This window comes from Marmota monax, unplaced genomic scaffold (assembly GCF_021218885.2).
Source record: "Marmota monax isolate L192 unplaced genomic scaffold, Marmota_monax_Labrador192_F-V1.1 WCK01_AAM20220418_F8-fsc00142, whole genome shotgun sequence".
NCBI classification, from domain to species: domain Eukaryota; kingdom Metazoa; phylum Chordata; class Mammalia; order Rodentia; family Sciuridae; genus Marmota; species Marmota monax.
This window is the reverse complement of record NW_026692025.1, coordinates 2,878,794-2,903,061: the sequence shown is the minus strand read 5'-3', so window position 1 is coordinate 2,903,061 and position 24,268 is coordinate 2,878,794. Positions and strand designations below refer to the sequence as shown.

At 35.8% G+C, this 24,268-nt stretch overlaps 1 protein-coding gene across 3 annotated transcripts in view; it reads right to left on the bottom strand.

The window, feature by feature from the left end:
- The window catches only part of Gabra3 (gamma-aminobutyric acid type A receptor subunit alpha3), a 236,062-nt gene extending 212,771 nt beyond the window's left edge, over positions 1–23,291 (bottom strand). Inside the window, exon 1 of one of the 3 annotated variants that reach the window (XM_058582576.1) lies at positions 23,088–23,291. The gene's annotated coding sequence lies outside the window, so the exon portion shown is untranslated. Of the gene's footprint in view, positions 1–22,511; positions 22,707–23,087 lie in introns of those variants that run through there. The other 2 variants (XM_058582578.1, XM_046453413.2) reach the window with 2 other exon arrangements.
- Between the last annotated feature and the right edge of the window lie 977 nt (positions 23,292–24,268).

Here is a 24,268-nt window from a genome sequence, read left to right as displayed (position 1 = left end):
AAAAGTATTTCACTACAGATATTACAAACATTTAAGAATAATAAGGAAATGTCATGGACAAATTCCTGGCAAGACATAAATTACCAATGCTCACTCAAGAAGAAATAAATTAACTGTATAGCACTTTATCTATTAAAGAATTAGGTTTATAGTTAAATTTGCAGTTAAAAACCTTGGCAACTGGTAAAATATACCAAACACTTAAGGAAGAAATAAAACCAAATTGACACAAAGTTTTCCAGAAAATCAAGGAACAGTTTTAAACTCATTTTACAAGAACAGAATGACTCTTCATCAAGAACTAAAATTGCTTTGTAAGAAAAGAAAAATAAAATTCAAATCCCTAATGAACATATGCACACAAAGACCCTAAGGAAATATTAGTGAATGGAATATAGAAATACATAACAAGGATAATACATCATGACCAAGTAGTTTTTTCCTGGGAATGCAAGGGTAGCTCAACATTTGAAAATCAATCACAGTAATTCTCCATGTCAACACACTTAGATGATATATAGATATACAGATTTAAAAAATCAAACTGTCTTTATTACTGGACACTTTAATTATCTACACAGGAAAAAATGAGAATCTTAAAAAGACACTAAAACTATTCAGTGAATCTCAAAACGTGAAAGGATTCAAAGATGATATACAAAAAATTAATTATATTTCTATACACTAGTAATAAATATTCAGAAGTTAAATTTTTAGATGTCATTGATTATAGCATCAAAATACATGTGATATTTGAGAAGACTGGCAATGCAAGATGGTGGAATAGGACTCCAAAGAAATCATAACCCTGCCAAAATATCAATTTGAATGACTATCCAAGAAAAAATGACTTCAGAGAAAGTAATGTAACCAGGTCAGAGATCATAGTACCTGGCTGTAGCATACAGCCTCATTTACTTCCCACTAGAGTAAAACCCATCTCAAATAAGACCTTCAAATCTACTGAGTACACACAGACTGATCCTTCTAGATCCAAAGTGACATACAAGAACCTGCAGCCTCTTGCAGACAGACTCAAGTTCTATCCCATATTATTGCCAGGAAACTATAGTGAGCTTGTACTCTGAGTAGCCCCAGCAATAGGCAGGCCTCAGCAGCCAAGGACTTGGATTCTAGTCTGGTTGCAGAACCAGCCTCAGTGGACTTGGGTTTGGGGCATCTCTCTAGTGATGCAACAGTTGCAGCAGTCATGGGCTAGGGACCACAAAAACAACCTACCATGAATTTGTGGACATGATTATTGCTGAAGAATGTTCCCAGACATGACTTAAAAGTACATAACTCTTCAATGCATAGACATTAACACAGGAACACAGGATCAAGAACAATCAGAAAAGATGACATCACAAAATGGAAAAAATAAAGTGCCAGTGACTGACTCTACAGTGAGAAATATAATAAAATGTTGAAATAATAAATCAGAAATATTAGAACTAAAAATACAATGGATAAAGTAAAAAACGAAAAAGAATCAACAGCACCATTGATCAAGTAGATGGAAGAATCTTTGGATTTGAAGAAAGGTTACTTGTGGGGGGAAAGAATAATTAGAGGAATAAAATAAAAATAAAAATGAAGAAAGTTTCCAGGATTCATGAGATCACATCAAAAGATAAAATTTATGGGCTAGTGGCATTTAAGAGGGAGCAGAGAAAGATAAAGGGGAAGAAATATTATTTAAAGAAATAATGTTCTGAATTTGGAGAATGATATAAATACCCATGTACAGTATGGTCAAAGGCCTACAATCAAATTCAATCCAAATGAGACTACACAGAGACATAATATAATCAAACTGTCAAAGATCAAACACAAAAAGGATATTCTGAAAGCAACAAGAGAAAACAAGCAAATAGCATAAAAGAAGTTGCAACTAGAAGCAGACTTTTTGACAGAAACCTTCCAGTCCAGGAAATATTGGGATGTATGTTCAAAGTTCTGAAGAAAAAAAAAAAACCTGAAAGCACAAATACTGTAACCAGTAGCACTCCTTCAAAAATGAAGGTGAGATAAGGACTTTTCTATATCACCAGAACTGTCTTAGAAGAAATGCTAAAAGGTGTTCTTCAAGCTGAAAGTAAAGGATGCTAATGAGTAACATGAAAAAGTGTAAAACTCACTGGTAAAAGTAAGGACAGTCAAATTTATAATCCTTTAGCACCATACTGGTGTTGTGTAAATGACTTATATCCTAGAATGAAACTGAAAAGAAAAATCTATTAAAAAATAACCATAATAACTTGCAAAGGTATGCAATATAAAAAGATGCAAATTGTGATATCAAAATGGTAATCCCTTACCTATTAATAATTACTTTGGTTATAAGTGGATTAAATTCTCTAATCAAAACCAATAGAATGCCAGAGGGTATTTTTTAAAGACCCATATATATAGCTACCTATAAAAGACTCAATCACCTGTAAATACACACATTGACTGAAAGTGAAAGAATATCCCAGGCAAATGGAAAAAAAGAAAGAAAAGGTAGTTATCATTATATCAGAGGAAAATAGATTTTAAGTTAAAAAGTACAAAAAGAGGCAAAAAAGATCATTAGACAATCACATAAACAGATCTATTCATCAAAAAGATAAAACAATTGCATACACACACACACACACACACGGTGTCAGAGCACCTAATTATACAACAAATATTAATAGATCTGAAGAGAGATATAGACTCCAATACAATATAATGGGGATCTCAAGCCCTTACTTGCTTCAATGTACAGATCATTTTGACAAAAATAAATACATAAACAGGCAATTGAAACTGTACTCATTCAACATATGGAAATCAAAAATGTAATTCACCACATAAATAGATTGAAAGACAAGAACTAATTGGTTACCTCAATAGATGAAGAGAAAGAATTTGACAAAATACAGTATCCTTTCATGCTTAAAATACTAGAAAAACTAGGGATAATAAAAACATACCTTGTAAAAGCTTTGTACATAAACCCAAGACCAATATCATTCTAAACAGAGAAAAATCAGAAGCATTCCCTCTAAAAACTGAAACAAGACAGGTATGCTCTCTTTCACCACTTCTATTCAATATAGTCCTTGAAACTCTAGCCAGAGCAATTAGAAAAAAGGAAGAAATTAAAGGGATACAAATAGGAAAAGAAGAGTTCAAATTATCTTTATTTGCTGATGACATGATCCTATATTTAGAAGACCCCCCCAAAAAAAACTCTACCAGAAAGCTTCTAGAATTCATAAATGAATTCAGCAAATTAGCAGGGTTCAAAATTAACACCCATAAATCCATTGTGTTCCTATACACCAATGATGAATCAGCTGAAAACTAAATTAGGAAAACTATCCCATTCACAATAATCTCAACAAATAAAATACTCGGAATCAATCTAACAGAAGAGGTAAAAGACCTCTACGATGAAAACTATGGAACACTTAAGAAAACAATTGAAGAAGACCTTAGGAGATGGAAAGATCTTCCATGTTCTTGGATAATCATAATTAATATTGTCAAAATGGCCATACTATCAAAAGGGCTATATAGGTTTAATGCAATTACTATTAAAATTTGAATTATGTTTTTCATAGAAATATAAAAAGAAGTCATGAAATTCATTTGGAAAAATAAGAGACCCAGAATAGCCAAACAATCCTTAGCAAGAAGAGTACAGCAGGAGGCATCACAATACCAGACCTTAAACTATATTACAGAGTTATAGTAACAAAAATAGCATGGTGTTGGCACCAAAACAGGCATGAATATCAATGGAATAGAAAAGAAGACATAGATACCAACCCACATAAATAGTTATCTCATACTAGACAAAGGTACCAAAAACACACATTGAAGGAAACATAACCTCTTCAACAAATACTGCTGAGAAAACTGGAAATACATATGTAACAAAATGAAATTTAACCCCAATCTCTTACCCTACACAAAACTCAATTCAAAATAGATCAAAGACCTAGGTATTACAGCGGAGACTGTAACCATACTAGAAGAAAATGTAGGCCCAACACTCCAATATGTCAGTTTAGGAACTCACTTCCTCAACAAGACTCCTACAGTGCACGAAGTATAAAATCAAAAATCAATAAGTGGGATGTATTAAATTCAAAAGCTTTTTTTTTCACAGAAAAGAAAACAATCAGGAGTGTGAAGAGAGCCTACAGAATGCAAAAAAAAAAAAAAAATTCTCTGCCACCCACAGCTCAGATAAGGCATTAATTTCCAGGATATACAAAAACTCAAAAAGCTTAACACCAAAATAATAATAATAATAACCTGGTCAATAAATGGGCAAAGGAACTAAATAGACAAATCACAGAAAAATAAATACAAATGGTCGACAAATATATGAAAAAATGTTCAACATCTCTAGCAATTAGAGAAAAAGCAAATTAAAGGTACATTGAGATTTCATCTCATTCCAAGCAGAATGGCAATTATCATGAATACAAGTAACAATAAATGTTGCTAAGGATGTGGGGAAAAGTGTACACTCATAAATTTTTGGTGGGATTGCAAACTAGTGAAAACACTCTGGAAAGCAGTGTGGAGATTCCTCAAACAAAAATGGAACCACCATTTGACCTAATTATACCACTCTGCAGTATATATTCATAGGAGTGAAAATCAGCATACTACAATGACACAGCCATATCAATGTTTATAACAGCACAATTTACAATAACTAAGCTAGGAAAACAACCTAAATGTCCATCAATGGAAAAATGGGTAAAAGAAATTGTGGTATATACATACAATGGAATATTAGTCAACCATGACATAGAATGGAATTATGATATTTGCCGGTAAATGGAGGGTCTGGAGACTATCATGCTAAGTGAAAAAAAAATAAGCAAATCCCCCAAAAATCAAAGGCCAAATGGTCTGTGATATATAGGTGCTAATCCACAACAAGGGTGAGGGAAAGAATAGAAGTTCAGTGGATTAGACAATGGAGAATGAATGGAAGAGAGGGAGATAGGAATAAAGAAGAGAGTGGAATGACTCTGACATAATTCTCCTACATACATATATATTCACCACATTGAATGTCAACATCATGTACATCCACAAAACTAGGGTTATAAATCTAATTAGCTATACTCCATGCTTATATTATTATATCAAAATGGATTCTACTGTCATGTATAACTAAAAAGAACTAATAAAAATAAAATAAATTTAAAGTGTCCTCTACCAAATGAACCTAAAAGGCATATACAAAACTTTCCATCCAACACCTTTGAAATTTACATTCTTCTCAACTGTACATAGAACATTCTCCAAAATAAATCATATGTTACATTACAAAACAAATTTTTTAAAACTTGAAATATCAAGTATCATTTCTTAATGCAATGCTACATAACTAGAAATCAAAACAGTAGAACTTTGGAAATACACAAACACATAGTAATTTTTAAAAATGATTCTGAAGACCTAATGTGTTAATTATGAAATTTAAAATTTTATTGAGACAAATGAAAATAGGATCAAAACACACCAAAATCTATGAGATACAGCAAAGACAGTTGTAGTTCTAATGGGAAGTTTACAACAATAAATACATACATCAAAAAAGAAGAAAGGTCTCAAATAAGTAATCTAATGTTCTACATTAAGAGACTAGAGGGACTTACTTAATCAAAATTCTGAACATAAATATACAAAATTGAGACTAAAAAATACAAAAGATCAATAAAGAATTGTTTTTAAAGTGATATACAGATTGACTGTAATTTAAACAGTAAAGCAAATAAAAGAGAGAAGACTAAACATAAATAAGATTGAAAAGGAGACATAACTGATACCACAGAAACACAAATGTTTATACAAAGATATTAAGAACAATTATATGCCTACAAATCAGATAATCTAAAACAAATGGATACATTTTTCCATGAACAAAACCTACCACCATGATTTAATTAAGAAAACAGGAAATTTGAAAAGACTAAAAATTATTAAGGAGATTGATTAAGTTATAAAAAGTCTCCTACCAAAGAAAATTTCATGACTTAATGGTATCAGAGGTGAATTCTACCAAACATTTAAAGAAATTATATGGAGATTCCTCCAAAAACTTGGAATGAAACCACCATTTGACCCAGCTAGCTATCCCACTCCTTGGTTTATACCCAAAGGACTTCAAATCAGCATTCTACAGTGACACAGCTACATTAATGCTTATAGCAGCTAATTCACAACAGCTAAACTGTGGAACCAACCTAGGTACCCTTCAACAGACGAATGGATTAAGAAAATGTCCTATATATATACAATGGAATATTATTCAGCCATTAAGAAAAATGAAATAATGGCATTTGCTGGTACATGCATGGAACTGGAGAATCTCATGCTAAGTGAAATAAGCCAATACCAAAAAACCAAAGCCAAATATTTTCTCTGATATGCAGATGCTAATTCACAATAAGGGGAAGAGGTGTAGGGAAGAATAGAAGAAGTACCTTGCATTAGATAAAGGGAAATGAAGGGAAGGGAGGGGGAATGAGAATAGGAAACATAGTAGAAGGAATTGGACATTAATATCCTATGTGCATATATGATTATATGACCAATGTAATTCTACATCACATACAACCAGAAGACTGAGAAGTTATTCTCTCTCTCTCTCTCTCTCTCTCTCTCTATATATATATATATATATATATATATATATATATATATAAACAAATAGAAATAAAAATCTAGCTACAATAATCCCCCTCAAAAAAATGAACTAATATAAATCCTTCTTAAACTATTCCAAAGAATTGAAGTGGAGTGAATACTTTCAAATCCATTTTAAGATGTTACCATTACCCTCATCCTAATACCAGACAAGAACACAACAAAAAAACTATAGTCCATTATCCCAAATAAACAGAGATCTAAAACAAAGTATAAAGCAAACTGAATTCAGCAACACATTAAAAATTTACTCATCATGATCAAGTTGGATTGATCACAAGGATGCAAGGATGTTTCGACATACACAAATGGATAAATGGCATATATCACATTTACAGAATAAAAGACAAAAACCATATGATATTTCAAAGGATGTAGAAAAAGCATTTGATAGAATTCAACATCGCTTCATGATAAACCCTCAGCAAATTAGGTATAAAAGGACTGTACCTCAACATAATAAAAGCAACATAAGAAACACACAGCTACTATCATACTGAATGAGGAATAGTTGAAAGCTTTTATTCAAGATCTGGAAGAAGATAAAGCTGACAACTTTCCTCACTTCTATTCAACATCTTACTCAAAGTCATAGCCAAAGCAATTGTTTGAGAACTAGCAAGATAAAGAAACAAACAGTACTCAAGAAATTAAATTGCTGCTATTTGCAGATGTCACAATCTTACATATAGAAAACCCCAAATAATCTACCAAAAGTTTATTAGCAGTAATACAATTCAGTAAATTTGTAGGATGCAAAAACAACATACAAAAATCAGTAGCATTTCTATACAGTTACAGTAAACTATATGAAAAATAAACCACAGAAAAGATAACATTTCCATCACTACAAAAAATAAAATGCTCATAAATAAATTTAACCAAGGAGATGTAAGATCTCTGTTACCACAAACTATAAAACTTTGATGATCCAGATGGAGTACTGCACATCTATAATTCCAGCAAGTCAGGAGGCTGAAACAGGAGGATTAGGTGTTCAAAACTAGCCTCGGCAACTTAATGAGGCTCTGAGCAATTCAGTGAGACTCTATCTCTAAATAAAATATAAAAAGGGCTGGGGATGTGGCTCAGTGGTTAACAGCCTCTGGGTTCAATTCCCAGTACAAAAAAAAATTGATGAAAATAAATGAAATAGATACATTTAAGTGGAAAAAAATAATGTTATTAAATGTCCAAAGTGAGACACAGATTCAATTCAATCCCTATCAAACTACCAATGATATTTTTCACAGAAACAGAAAAAAATCCCGAAATTCATATGGAATCATAACAGACTCTAATAACCAAAGTAATCTCTAGCAAAAGGAATAAAGCTGGAGACATCATACCACCTGACTTCAAAACATGTTATAAAGCTATGGTGACTAAAACAATATGGTATTGACGTTGAAACAGAAACCAGTGAAACAGAATGGACAACCCAGAAATAAATTCATGCATTTACAGTCAAGAAAACTACTCCATTTACATTCAACAGAGATGCCAAGAACACACAATGGGGAAATGATAGTCTCTTCATAAGTGATGTTGGGACAATAGAATATTCACATGCAGAAAAATAAAATTAGACCTTTGTTTCAGTCCATTTTCTGTTAGAAGTATTAAATACTTGAGGCTGAGTACTTTATAAAGAAAAGGGTTTTATTTAGGTCACAGTTTTGGCAGTTGAAAGTCTGAGATTAGACAGCCTCAATTGTTTGGTGTCTAGTGAGGGCTTCATGGTGAATGGTATCACAATAATGGGAGTGAATGCAGGAAAGGCCACATAGTGAGAATGGAAATCAGAGATATTCAAGGGCCAGATGTGCTCTTTTTTCCCCTGCTTCTTTCCCTTTCCTTCTCCTCCTCCCTTCCTCTTGGTTCTCTGCTTCTACTCTACTGATCTCCCTTCTATTTTTGTGGGGATCCCTTTTTTATTCCTTTTATCTCTATATCTTCTACATATGAGAGAAAACATTTGACTCTAAACTTTCTAAGTCTGGCTTATTTTACTTAGCATGATCTCCAATTCCATCCATTTTCCAGGAAATAGCATAATTTCATTTTTCTTTATGATAGATATAACTCTGTTGTGTATATATATCACATTTTCTTTATCTTTTTATCTATTGACAGGCACCTAGGCTGGTTCCATAACTTGGCTATTGTGTATTGTGCTGCTATAAATTTTGGAATGCATGTATCACCATAGTATGCTGATTTTAGTTCTTTTGCATAAAGGCCAAGGAGTGGGAGAGCTAGGTTTCATGGTGGTTCCATTCCTATTACTGTTTCTTTCTTATAATGCACTAATGAATCTGCCAAGAAAAAAATCAAGAAAACTACTCCATTCATAATAGTCTCAAAGAAATAAAATACTTAGGAATAAATTTATATGGGAGAATAAAAAAAAACTCAGAATAGCCAAAGAAATCCTAAGCAGCAAGAGGAAGGCTGGAGGCATCACAATATCTGAACAGTAGTAACAAAAACATGACATTAGCATAAAAATACATACGAAGAACAATGGAATAGATTGGAATACACAGAGATAGACCCACATTACTTAAAACCATCTGATCCTTGACTAGGTACCAAAAGCTTCCATTGGCGAAAAGCTAGTCTTTTAACAAATGATGCTGGGAAAACTGCAGATCCACATGTAGAAGAATGAGACTGCATCCCCATGTTTCACTTTGCACATATGTCAACTCAAAGTGGATCAAAGACTTAGGAATTAGAATAGAAACTTTGCAACTACTAGAAAAAAAATCACAAGTTCAACACTCCAACATATTGGCACAGCCACTAACTTGCTTAATAAGACTCCTAAAACTCAATAAATAAAACCAAGAATCAATAAGTGGGATGACATTAAATTAAAAAGCTTCTGCAAAGCAAATAAAATGATTAAGAGCATGAAGAGAAAGCATACAAAGTGGGAAAAAATTCTTGCCAAGTCTCCTCTGGCAGGTGACTAATAACCAGAATATATAAAGAACTTAAATTTAACACTAGAAAAATTAATAACTGGGCTGGGGTTGTAGCTCAGTGGTAGAGTGCTTACCTGGCACACGTGAGGCACCGGTTCAATCCTCAGCACCACAAAAAAATTAATTAATAAAACAAAGGTATTATATCCATCTGCAACTAAAAAATTAATTGATTAATTTTAAAAAATAAAAGTTAATAACCCACTCAATAAATGGTCAAAAGATCTAAAGAGACATTTCTCAAAAGAAGAAGTACAAGTGACCAATAAATATATGCAAAAATGTTCAACATCCTTACCAGTCAGGTAGATGCAAATCAAAACTGCACATGCTTACTCTTTTTACAGTAACTTAACTGTCATAAAAACTAATCGGAGTTCAAAAAAAAAAAAATACAATAATCTCTCTAAGGGAAGCAACCCCAATGATCTAATAACCTTCCTCCAGGCTCTACTTAAAAGATTTCACTACTGCCCAACATGGCCACCTGGTTGTCTAAGCTTCCAGCACGTGAACCCTTTTGGAACACACAAAAACCATAACCAAACCAAAGCATTTGCCCTCACCCCCAAAGTGCACATCCTTCTCACTATGCAAAATATAACTATTCCTTCTGCAATTGTTCCACACTCCGAACTATTCCAACAAAAGCCCAAGACCAAAGTCACATCTAAGACTCAGGCAAAACTTTTTCCACCTCTGAGTCTATAAGATCAAAACCAACTTATCTGCTCCCAATATGCAGTTATGGAACAGAGATAGGATTAACATTCTTATCCCAAAATGGATGAATATGGAAGTAGAAGGGAATGACCATCCCAAAGCAAAAACTGAACCAAGCAGGGAAGTTCCAAGTCTGGCATCATACACACACTGTGGTAGTGGATGGGTCCCCAAAGTTTTGAGAAACCCCACTCCCACACTTTTGCTTGCTGCAGCCCATTCGGTTGCTCTTTTCCCAGGCTGATTTTGCATGCTGCTGGTGGCTCTACCTTTCTGGTGTCTCAAGAGCAATGATCCCACTCCCATGACTCCACTAAGCAAGCATTCTTAATGGATAATGCCTGACCTTGTAGCAGGCCTTGGCCAGGAGTTCCAAGCTATCCTTTAAAATCTTGGTGAAAGCTGCTATGACCATATAGCTCTTACATTCTGTGAATCTGCAGAAACAGCACCAAGATTTTTTATTTCCTCCCTTTAGAGAAGTAGCATGAGCCATGCCTGGGGACTGATAGAAGCAACCACAGAATGCTTTTCCAGGAAAGAGAGAGCAAAATACCAAGGTGTCCCTGGGCAGTGAGCCTATGGAGAGGACTCCAGCCCTGTTTCCCAGAATATTTATCTTCTTCTAGGACTCTGTTCTGAGAGTGGAAGAAGTGGCTTGCACATTTCTGTGATACCTTCCAGGCCTCTTTCCCATTGTCCTCATGCAATGGACTTGCATCTGATAGAGTAAAGCAAATAATTCCTGGGCCACACACACTCACAATTTTTTTCCCTCACTCTTTCCCTGGTGAGGCCATAGATTTTCCAAGTCTTTCTGCTCTGCTTCTTTTCCCTCTAAAATCATGCTGAAAACAGTCAGAAGCATCTGAGAAGACCCTTTTATATTTTTTTTAGAAATTTATTTTATAATATACAGTAGGTCATCACTTTCAAATTCTACCTTCCATAAAACTCTACAGAATAGACACAGCTCATCCAAATTCTTTGCAATGGTGTCACAAATGTGGCCTTTACTCCAGTTTCTAATAGGACTCTCACTTCCATCTGAGACCAATTCCCTAGTCTCCTAACCTTTTGAGCCCTCATGAGAATGGTCTATAAGCTTCACTTATAGCATCTTAGGATATTTCTAGCTCGCTCCTCCAAACTCCTCCAACCTAGAATACAAAATTATTCTGATTATACTATAATGGTGAATATGTGGCATTGTGAATTTTTCAAAACCATCCACTTGTAGAAAACACTTTGCTTAATCCAAATGCAAATTAAAACACGTGAACTACCAGTATACACTCACTAGAAAGTGACTATGCAAACTATGGACTTTTGTTAATAATAGCATATCTATATCAGTTCATCAGTTGCAACAAACATATCACATTAATTCAAGATGTTAATAGGGAAATCAACGGAGTCAGTACATTAGGTAATTCTCTGGACATTCCATTCATTTTTTGTAAATCTAAAACTGTTTTAAAATAAAACTTAATAATTTTCTTAAAAGGACTGAAAATATCAAGTGCTGGTGGGGAATATTGATGGTTTCATGTAAAATTAGACATTTACTTCATGTATAACCCAAAAATTCTTCTCCTACATATTTACTCAGTAAAAATGAAAAATATATGTGCAAATAAAAACCTGTGCCAGAGTATCTATAAAAGCATTATAATATTATTTATAATAGCCAAAAAGTGGAAATAAATCAAATATAAATAAATGGACAGATTGTATCTCTGGATAGATAAGCTACTCAGCAACATTACAAAGCAAACACACATGAATCTTAGAAGCATATGCTAGGTAAAGGAAGTAAGACACAAAAGTCTACATATTTATGATCCCATTTATGTGATACAATAATAGAAACAAAACTTTAAGAACAGAAAAAAGGTCAATGGTTTCCTGTGATTGTAGATGGGAGAAAAGATATGACTACAAAGGGGTTCCAGCAAAATTTTTAAAGTGAGGTAAATTTTCTCTGTATTGTGGAGGTGGTGATAGTGGATCATATATATGTACTTGCCAAAATTATAACTATACACTTGCAAAAAGTAAATTTTATTTTATGCCAATTAAATGTTAATAAAGAGCCAACTGAAAAATAAAAGATGGCTAGGAATATGCCCATTATGTAATTAATAACATTATAATCCTCTATTAAGGGTTGTAAAAATAGACTTGAATACATGACAAGACACAATATTTCTGTATCAAAGAGATGCCAGTTCTTCTCCAAATCACTCTAAAGACTCAATATAATTCAAAAAGGCCAACATTACATTCTTGGAATTTGACAATCTTATTCTAAATTTAAGATGAGGCAGCTAAGGGTTAAAATAATCAAGATAATTTAAAAAGAACAAAAAAAATGCCATGGGTGTGGATTCAGGCAAAGAGTAAACAATAATTTGAACTTACTAGTATCGAGTTTCATTAAAAAGCATTCATAGAGCTGGGTGTAGTGGTGTACACCTGTCATCCCAGCAGCTTGGGAAGCTGAGGCAGGAGGATGGGGAGTTCAAAGCCAGCCTCAGCAACTTAGCAAGGCCCTAAGAAACTCAGTAAGACCCTGTCTCTAAATAAAATATTATAAAGGGAGGCTGGGGATGTGGCTCAGTGGTAGACTGACCATGAGTTCAATCCCCAGTACCAAAAAAAGCATCCATACATAAAATAACACATGTGTAGACAAAAGGATTAATGGAAGATAATGAATAGATATGAATAGACTCAAGCATGTATGGAAATGAGACAACAATATAGAGTTTGCATTCTAAGTGGCTGTGTATATGTGGTATTCAAGCATGTATTTTACATATAAAAATAATCCATATCTCACATTACATATAAGAATAAAGTCCAGATGGATTAAAGAACTAAATGTAAAGAAAAAAAATGAAACTCTTCAAAAGAAATTTGGAGAGCATCTTTTAGGATCATGAGATAAGGAATACTTCCCAAACATGATACAAAATGCATCATTAATTAAAGAAAAGATTGATCAACTTCACACCAAAATTTAAACTTTCCATATGATAAAGAATCCCATAAACAAAGTAGAAAACCGAATAACATACTAAAAGCACATGTATTTAACATTTCAGAAGCCAACGATTAGTATCTAGAATATATAAAGAACCCTTGAAAATCAGAAAAAAAAAGTATAGCAATAGAAAATTAAGCAAACATGGGTGGTTCTGAGTGTTGTATTTTGGAGTCTGGGGCTAGACACAAAAGAAGTTAAACTTTATGTAAGGTTTTATTTATATTAAAACATATGAAGCAAAAAGGACAAAATGCTTACAATAGTCCATTCTAAGTGATGTATTTGGTCATTGATTTAGTCACTTCTCTGGGTTTCTTTCTAAATATTTTTAAAAATTAAAAACAATAAAAATAAACTTGTAAGCCATAAATATGTAATAGCAAATTTGAGCAAAGTGAAGCAATAGAAGCTAAAATTGTTTATACTAATTTCCCTGTATACCAGCTATATCAATTAGTAGACATAATGATAAAAAGAGCTTCTTCACAAAATTAAAAGCATAAAACAGATGATACTACTTATACACTCAACACAGACAAATAGAAGCTTAGCTAGACCACACAGCTAGCAAGAAGAAGAACTGAGGTAATAGAAGTTATTCAAAAGCCACAATAATATTTAAGCTTTGTAACTAGGAGAAAAATAGACAGACTAAAATAAATGGAAAATAGATAAATCCCAAAAAGAACCTACTATATATAACAATTCATATATGTTATAGTGGGGAAAAATGAATTATTCAATATTTGGTGTTGTGAAACAATTGAAGGGGAAAAAAACTTAAAAAATTACCTCACACCTCACAGTAAAATAAAATTCCAGAGGGATTAAGCCTAACCAATAAAAACTAAAACAAAATCCATTCAAGCACTTATCGAATTTTGAATGAAGAAGAACTTCATAAACATGAATTCATCAGAAGAAAATACTAATGAAAAGATGGATATGATTACATAAAAATCAATATTTATCTACATACCTCTTAATTTAAATGCAAACATGGAAAATATTTTCCACACATTGAACAGAACAAAGGTCTAATATCTACTAAATGTACATGCTGTCCATACAAATGAATAAAAAACATAAAATTCTAAGTAGAAAAAATGTACAAGGGCTATGAATAGATGTTCAATAAACGGAAGTAAAAGTGGTTAATAAATATAACAAAGTGTTCACATTCACTATAACAAAAGAAACATATATTAAAACAATACTATGGGTACAATGGCACACATCTCTACTGCCAACAACTCAGGAGGCTGAGGGAGGAGGATTTCAATATTGAGGCCAGCCTCAGCAACTTGGTGAGACCCTGTCTCAAAATAAAAAAATAAAAAATGAAAGGTGCTGGAGATGTAGCTGAGTAGTGGAGTGCCCCTGAGTGCAATCCCCGGTACCACAAACCCATACAAAATGAGATAACAGTTTGCCCCTTTCTGATTGGCAAAGGCTTTTAAAGAAAGGCAACAGCCAGTACTGGCATAGGCATATGAGGAAAAATTGTCTTGATATATATATGAGATAATTTCACATATATATCAAGAGCCTTTAAAAGTTAACACCTTTAGGCCTCATAATGGCTTTTACCTAAAAAGCCATCTTAATAATACAATAAATATGAAGTGATGATCTACAATGTGTTATTTTTCTAGGCACTAAGGGAAACAACAGTGAACAGAATGGGAAATATTCCTTGTGCTTGAGAGGCTAACATTTTAATACTAGTATCTAGACAATGAATAAGTAAAGTGTCTGTTAGGTGATGATACAGAACAATAGAGGGGAAAAAAACAAAAAAAAATAAAAAAGGAACATTATAGGAGACCTCAAAAAGGTAATAATTGAAAAAATAACTTTAAAAGGTGAAGCTCAAAGAACAAAGATTTATATATGAAGGTATATATTGCTGGGCTATTCTCAGTTAACACAAAATTGAAAAAAATTTGAACAATCGATATCAGATCTGTCAAGTCATTATGGTATAAATTATATAACTGAAAATTATACACCTGTTAAAATTGTTTGAAGGCTGCTTAATGATGTGTGAAAATGCTCACAATATAATATTAATGGAAAAGCAGATATAAAATAGTACATATAAGGTGTGATCCTAATAATGTAAACATGGAAACACATCTGGAAAGAAATATTGCAAGTTATCTCTGGCCTAGGGATTTAAAAGTGATTTGTGTTAACTTCTCTTCATTTTCCAGGTTTTCTATAACAAGTCTATTTTATTTTTATAAGCAGAAAAAAATAAAGGTAGATGTTACTGTCAAGGTAGATTGAAAAATGTGCAAAAGGGTTTTTATTTGTTTGTTTAAATGGAGGTGCTGACCAGCCATGCCTTGAGTACTCGATTCAGGTTGGTCATCACACAGGAAGAGTGATACTGAAAACTGAGTGTCTGCTACTAGAAAGTACCCAAAACTACATGCTATATAATCTGAAAGACTGGGAATATATAGGCTAGAGGAAAGGTTCAAAGAACAGCAAACCATCTTCACGTATTTCAATGTCTGTCACAGGGAAGGGAAATAGAAATTACTCAGCATTGGAGTTGCCACAAGAAGTGAGACTCACAGGTTGGATTCAGAAGACAGATTTCAGGTCAATGTGAAGAATAACTTGCTGACAATCACAGCTGTTTATTATCAGGTAGTATTAAACAACCTTTCCTGGAACCATTCACACTGAAAATAGGTGAGCATATGTATTGGTTGATAAGACTGCCATTACATGACCCTGCCATTTCTGAGTTCCTCTTGTACTAGTTTGAAAGTTATTTTATGCTATGATCACTGACATAATTCCATCTCTGTCCACATCCCCTTCTTTTCAAAAAAAAAATCTATGTAATATTTGTTCCTTCTAAGAAATCATTTTTAAAGTGAAAAGCACCTTCAAAATATACATTCTGAAGCTTTTCATTCTTTTTTCTGTGTATAGGGAGGAGACATGCTGTGTACAGACATCAGTACCTTTAAAATCGTGTTTTAAATACAAATTTTCTATTATCAACCAGTATTCTCTTTTACCATATATCTCTCCCCTTCAAGAAAAAGGCTGCCTGGACCATTACTTTTCAGCAAATGAGATAACAACCCCACTTCTATTTCACAGAGTCCTTTATTCTCAGGGGCTTTATTTTCAAAGTTGCAGTTGTGGAAACATCACCTAAAAGCCAGGTTTACTAGAGATTTTAGAATATAGTCAGTTCTTTCCTTAGCTCTCTGTCACAATTTCAGTCATCTCAGGAATGCAAGAACAAAGAGGCTTTCCTGTGATCTCTTCCAAAATCTCTGAATACTTCTACCAAAGTGAGTAACCTTCCTAATTGTGTATAAAATTCTCATGTTGTTTAAATAAGTGACCAAACCTGCAGAGGACCATAAGAATGCAGTACAGAACAGAGCATAAACCATAAAACCCTTATAAATCATCTGGGTCTATTCCAACCTCTCTCATTCTATATACATGGAAACTGAGTCTCACACAAGACAAGTGATCTGTCATAGGAATTTAAGTCAGTAGCCAAGTCAAAAGAAGAATCTAAACCAGGCTATGAGAATTCCATTTTACAAGGAATTTTTAATACACAATTATTCATAAAAATGTTTTCTCTTGTCAGGTGCTTCTTTCTATAAATTGCCAATGCAGAAAGTTAAGGGATCTGGGGAGGGTGCTGGCTTATTGAGAGTTTCAGTTAAGCTACTGACATGTCACCCAGTTTTCAAGTAAGCTTGTGCTTCTGTGGACCTGAACCTGGGGGGATCTTTACCTTCCTTTGGTATTACAGCGTTATCATCTGCCAGACATCTGCAAAACAGATAGCCATCATCCAACTTAACTGTTAGTAAGCACTGTGAGCATTAGAGTGGGAAGAACTGCTCCCAATTGGGTGTCATTTGTCAATACTCAACTCTGCTGCAAAATCCCGTAATGGTGACAACACCTTCCTTCTGAAAGCAGTACATTTTCCCCTACACAAGAATCACAATTCATGACATTATAGTTTAATGTTTTATAAAATAATATCTATCTCCCCATCTAAACCCTAAGCCCCAAGATCACAACAATCATACCTGTTTTTTTCACCATTATATTTTACATACCTAGAAAAAGGTATGTATTCAGTAAATATTTGTCCAAAAAAGACACTCTTGGCACTTTTATGTTACTTTACTTTTCTAATTTCCCATGCACATCTCTGACCTTTTTTCTTTTGTAGCTTTCACACAGGTTTATTTTTCTCCCCTATATCCCCAAATAAGGATTCTCCAAAGTAGTAGATGACTTATTTGAGAAGAGCTCCAATCCAACATTTTCAACTGTACTCAGTACCTCTTGCTGGACTATAGCAGTCACACATAATCTATGTGAACTTAGGCAAATGAAGTCACTTGCCCCCTCAGGGTCATTTTGCACATGCATAAAAGCCTTCACCTATCTTACCAAACATTTCTCACACACTGTATTTCACAATACACAATTGGCCTCTGCCTAGAATACCTTTCCCATCCCCCAATTCTGCATGCCCCAAATTTGTCTAATCTTCAAACATTAGTTCAAATGCCACTTCCAGGAAGCTTTGATCTCCTTGCAGCCCTCAGCCTTATGAATGTGGATCTCATCCTATTAGTACTATAGTTGTTTGTGTATTTCTTCTTCCTCATACTTGACTGTGTCACTTTGGTGGATGAAAGCTATTTCTAGTCATTCTGTATCTCCCACATTGTCTTTGGATTATAGCAGGCACTCAGTGACCTTACACTTACTGAATTCTGCTTAGACCCTGTCAACCATCCTGCCTAAAAACCCTTTAATCAGTCCCCCAGGCTTCTGGAATAAAGAACTGAAATTCTTAAAATGGACCACCAGTAACACTAACTTTTGTGCACTTTCTCAAATTCTCTATGCTTCTCTCATGTCAGGGCCCTTGTACATGCTCCTTCCTCCAACTAGATATCTGAGACACCACCTCCACTCCAATGCCATACATTGTACTCAGCCTCAGTGATACTTTCTCAGTGGAACTTTGCTTAAACCCCAGACTGGGACAGTTTCCTTTGTTATATATTTCCATAGTCCCCACCCTCAACCTTTTACTTTCATAGCATTTGTCATTGACAGAAGTGACATATTTGTGTTATGATTAATAGCCTCTTCCCCCATAGAACTAGAAGCCTCAAACAAGAAGGGACCATGCTCATTTGTCCCACATTTGCATCCTGTACACATCACTAAATAAATCGATAGTAATAGATACATAAGAATTGAATGATTGAATTGATGAATGTCTGAGTTAAGTGTAAAGACTTGGGGCTTGGTGTGTGCAAAATCTTTGTCCGACTTCCTAAAATCCCTTCAAAGTTCAACTGGGATGTCAGGTCCACCAGAAATTGATAAAATAGGATGAATACTGTCTCCCCAGTGCCAGAAAGAAACCAAAATCACCATTTTTAGTGAATTTCTGGCCCCATAAGTAATACCAAATGATTCATGCATTCATTTAGCAAACATTTATTAAGCACCTACTCCATACCATAAAATAGACAAGGGGCTGATATTGTAATAAACTGAATTGATAGTCTTTTATTTGTTTTGAATATATAGATCTAGGACTGGAATTCACAGACATTATAAAGAAGCTAAAGGTTTGATTTTTTTTTTCCTTTGTAGCAGTCACAAAATCTGAATAATGCTACTTGTAAAGATATTAACTTCTCCATCAAAGGAGGTATTGAATCTGAGATTGAAAGATCATCTGGTGGAGGCAATTTAGAAATTATAGCCGGGGCTAATTTGGGCATCTTAAATTAGGTGGGCAAGTATCCTAGACCAGAGCTGCTTAAAGTGTGGTCCACAGATCAGTGCCTATCTGCAAGCTTTATTACCAGGCAGTAAAGATCTAAGTGTAGAAATTGAAAGTAAGCACTTGGAAAATGCTATAGCAATTAAAAAAAATTTATGTGTTTTGAATCTAATAATAAAAACGTTGGCTTGAGTTGTGTATGTCTTCCCTCACATTTTCTAGTAATTCCTAATTAATTTGTTTTACTAAAGTAACAGTCTCACAATTGCAGGGAGGTGGATCTGGTCCCTTCCCAAGACAGTTTGACAAGCACTACACTAGTGCATTACTACTTGAACTGTGATAAGTGGACCAGCAGTTTGGAGGATCACCTGGGAGCTTATTAAAATGCCAAAGCTCAGACTTCACCCTAGGCCTCCTGAATCAGAATGACCCTTTTGACAAAATCTCAAGAGATATTTTTGCACATCTAAGTTTAAGAAGCACTATCCTAGATGACTTCTGAAGCCCTTTATAACCCTAAGATCTGTGATTTATTTCAAATAGAGAATATTAGAGCTGAAAGGCCCCTGGAGATACAGTCTATCTCATCATTTTATAGTTGGAGAAGCTGAGGCTCATGGAAGAGAAGCCATGTGTCCAAAGTAGTGGCAAATTGCCAGAGTCAGGAAAGGAACCAGATTGGCTAACACCCAGGCCAGTGATCCACTCCCTCACACTACTTGTTCACTTATTTTCCACATAATCCCACATTATACCTGAGATTTTCTGATAGAACTGTTTTTCTTCTACCTTCCACATCCTATATGAACCTTGAATCACCATCATTTCAAATATCTCCTTTGTGATAATTGCCATGAATCCCACCTCTGAAATCTTCTCACATGGCTATCATCTAGCTACTATGACATTCTGGGGATTTAGAAAAACTAGTACCAACTGATTCCTGGGCTTTAGAAATACAGTAGACCTTCTTTGTTTCCAGCAGCCCAGTTGACACCAGATAGCAAGCTCTTCCAAGGATGAGAACATACACTATCAGGACTGTTTCAGAAAGCTCGGTTTGTAGCTGACAGGCAAGTGGGATATTAAGCCACATTAATAAAAGTCCAGTCTCCATAACAAGGTAAATGATGATACTTCACTTTGTGGTCTTTTCAGACCTGACTCTTGAGGGGGAAGCACAACTGCTATCTTCAAATAACTAAAGAATATTTTTAAGAAAAACCAGTTTTTTTCAAGATAGTCCCAATGAACCAATGGCTAGAAGTTTCAGGGAGACAGATTTTGGCTTATAATAGAGATTACTTTCTGAAAACCAGAGTTACTCAAAGATACAAAGAGCCACCTAACGAGCTTTCTGTCACTGCAGGGAATTCAAATAGAAATCAGTCAACAAATTGGATGCTTAAGACAAATTCAAGAACTGAGAGGAGAAGTAAAGCTTAATGATTCTGAGGGATCCTTCCAGTTCCAAGGTTTTAGTATTCTAAATTTTCAGTACAGGATGAATCCAAGCTCTCAAGAAATAAAAGCAGGATCTTCATAAATGGCACAGTTTAAAGCTGGATGTGAGATAGATGTGGAAAGTGAAGTCTTTCTAGGCATCATTTGCAAAGGAAAGTTAGCAGACCTGGGGAAGCCTTTCAGGCAGCCCCTTCAGGAAGCCCAGGTGACTTTTAGCAGCACATAAGCCAGTCACCTGCCCTACTTCAAGTTCCTGCTCCTCTCAACAAAGGCCAGGCCATTACTTTTCAAACAATCTTGCCAAGTGACATGATTTCCATTGTGCCTATACTTGCCTAATAGATAAAGGTGCAAATTTCTCCCCAAGGAAGCAGTAGGGCTTGATGGATAAGTTCATTAGTTCTGGGACCAAATTACTTATGATTAAACTCTTGATTGGGACACTTACTGCCCTGGGATTTTGAACAAGTTACTTAACCTCTGTGTGCCTCAGCTTCCTCATCAGTAAACCACAGATAATAATAGTGTCTGCTTCCATAGGGTTGATGTACGAATTCAATGAGAAAATAGACATTAAATCCTCAGTCCAAGATCTAAAATATGTTAAACACTCAAAAATGTTAGTGGTTACTATTATTGATGCTATAATTACTATCATGGGCATGGCAGTGCCACTAACTCAACAAACCCCTATCAAGCAATCAGAGCCCTTCCTCTACCAGTTCAGAGGGGTTACAACAGCTCCAGAGAGCCCTTCCACAACTGCAGACAACCAGAACCTGCTGACCCTCAATAATCCATACTATTCACATTGGGAATCCTGGCTCCTCACCCGTTGTCTCCACAGCCAACAGCCACCCCTCCCCCAGTCCTCCTGCCTGTGCCATCAGCAGCCACAGTCAGAGGAGCAGTAAACTGGGAAGGCAGCTCAAGTCAAACCATCAGGTGTTTCCTCCCTCCCAAGGACACAGCTGGACCTAACATAATGTCCACCAGTGAGAAGGGATGGGAAATCTGAATACCTGGTCTAGGATGTTAGCTCAACTACCTGGGCAGCAGGGCTTCCCTCAAGGAAGCAAGAGAATCCTCCCAAGTTTGTGGAGGAACTCAGGCCCAACCCCACAGTGAGCCTCTTAAAGGAATGGGGAAGGTCTCTACCTGCCTCAAAGGAAGCAGTTATTTACAACTTTCTACTCACTTGCATACAGGGGAGGTAATGGAGAAAGGGGCTACATGGTCTCCTCCTTCCTTCTCATTTCCAGCAGCCAGACGCAGCTGCAGAGAAAGAGTTAAAGGAGGGAGGAAGCTCCAGCCATTACCCCATCCTCGGTGCCTAGGGCTGTCTGGGGGGTCATGACAGTGCTGTCTGCTCTGGCTAGGGGCCACTCTGTGGCTTTCTGCAGCAGCTGCGGGGGCCCCCCAAGCAATTTGCAAGGTCAATGCCGACCTGCTTCCAAAGAAGAACAAAACAATTCACTGACAATGAAGCAAATCGCGCGTACACCACCACATCTCAACCCCCCCCCCCGTCCCCAAACCAGATTTTACCCCAGTTCCTCCCTGCCCAGATGCTGTCTCTGGGCTTCCACCAGCCCCACTGGGGAACCCAGGATAGCATCACAGCTGCAGAGCATGTCTCGCCTCCCCGACCAACCCAAGGAGACTCTCAGTACGGGGGAGATGCTATCGCTAAAGGAGACCTGAGCTTGGGGGGAGGGGGAAAAGGAGGAACATCGATGTCTCTTACCAAGCGCCACAGTCACTTTTCCGAAGCAGAGAGGAAAGAAGGATGAACGAACTGAAACAAGTTGGAGGTTGAGCCCCGACAGAGCTCACCTTCTTCTTCTCTTTCTCTGGGTCTCTCTCCTGGTCTCTCTCTCGGTCTGTCTCTCTGGTTTGCTCGCTAGCTTGCGCGCGCTCACGCTCTCCCTCTCTCCCTCCCTCTCCCTCTCTCCCTCCCTTTCTCTCTCTCTCTCTCTCTCTCTCTCTCTCTCTCTCTCTCTCTCTCTCTCTCTCTCCCCCCACTCTCTCTGTCAGTCCCTCCCTCCTCTCCTCCCCTCCCCTTTCCCTTCCCCCTTTGCTGGCTTAGGGTTCACCACTGCCTGGAGCTGAGCATGAGGCTGTACTGGGCTCCGAATGCAAAGCTGCAAGGCTTTAGGTCTGTGGTTGTTGTAAGAAAGACTAAAGTAGTATTTTATTCTTTAAGGTTTCCAGCAGAGAAATAGAGGGAAGCTCAGAGATAAGGGGAGGAGCAGGGAAGCAAGGAGAAGAGAAAGAGCAAAAGGGTAAGAGCGAAGAGGAGGATAAAGGAAGTATGGATTACCGTAGCTGGTGTGTGATGCTTACTTGCTGCTCCAAGACAGAAGAGTGAGCTTCCTCCCTTTCTTTCTGTCTCCTTTACATCCCTATGGGCGTGCCTTCTAACCCAGGCTCCAAATAAAGGTTTGACAATCCTGTCTGCTCAGATTCTATCTCCGAGGATAATAAAGAGCTAAAAAATTGTACATCAAAGGGAATGTCATTCACACTCCACGAAGAAGAAAGAGTTCAGCCACATTGATCCCCTAATGACCTAACTTCCACCCCACCCCCTACAAGTAGGAGTGTGGACCCAATTCAAAACTGTCAGCTAGAGCTTCCCTCTACAAAAGACACACAAACAGCAGAACCACGGGATTTCCTTTCAGAATATTCTGAAGGGAACATAGATATATGTAAGTATGTGAGCCTACACATGAGTTTGCACAAGGGGAAGAGGAGACAGAGAAGGAAAATGAATCGATTGACTCAGACATGAAAGAACTGTAATTCTGTTGGGGCAAAAGAACAAACAACCTGGGGATACTACTGTAAAAATACAACATAGGGTGGAAAGAGACTCACGCTAAGACTAAAATAAAGGAACTTAGGTTTGAGTCTGGCCTCTGAAAATTACTGTGTTGCCTTGGATGGGTCAATTCTTCAATCTAGCACTTATTATCCTTGGTGGCTAATTGAATGAGGATGGAAGTACATGATTGTAAAGAATCATTTCATATCCAGCAATCTGGAAACTAAAGACAGGAAACTTTCAGTTGAAGGAGAAGTTGAATCATACAGAACGGAAAATAGACTACCACATTTCAAAGGCTCTCTACAGGTAAGTCCCAAATGGGACCCAAAATTACATTGATTTAACCTTATATTTTTGATGTTTTAGCGGCAATGTGAATATAGGCATATGTATAAATAGAATTCTATAAATTCTCTTATGAAACAATTCAGCTTCTACCTATATATAATAATTAGCATAACGTTTTTCCTAATTCTTCCCTCATATTGTGATTTCCAAGCCATTTAGTCAGAGAAACAAATGGACTTACATTGTATATTTTAAGTATATTGGCCTCAAAAAACATACAGAAATTGAGAAATGGTAGGCATTTAAAATTTTGCCAACAGTGTGAGTGTGCTAATTTCTTCTTAAACTATCATTGTGATTTTCCTCCTAAATACCTACTACTC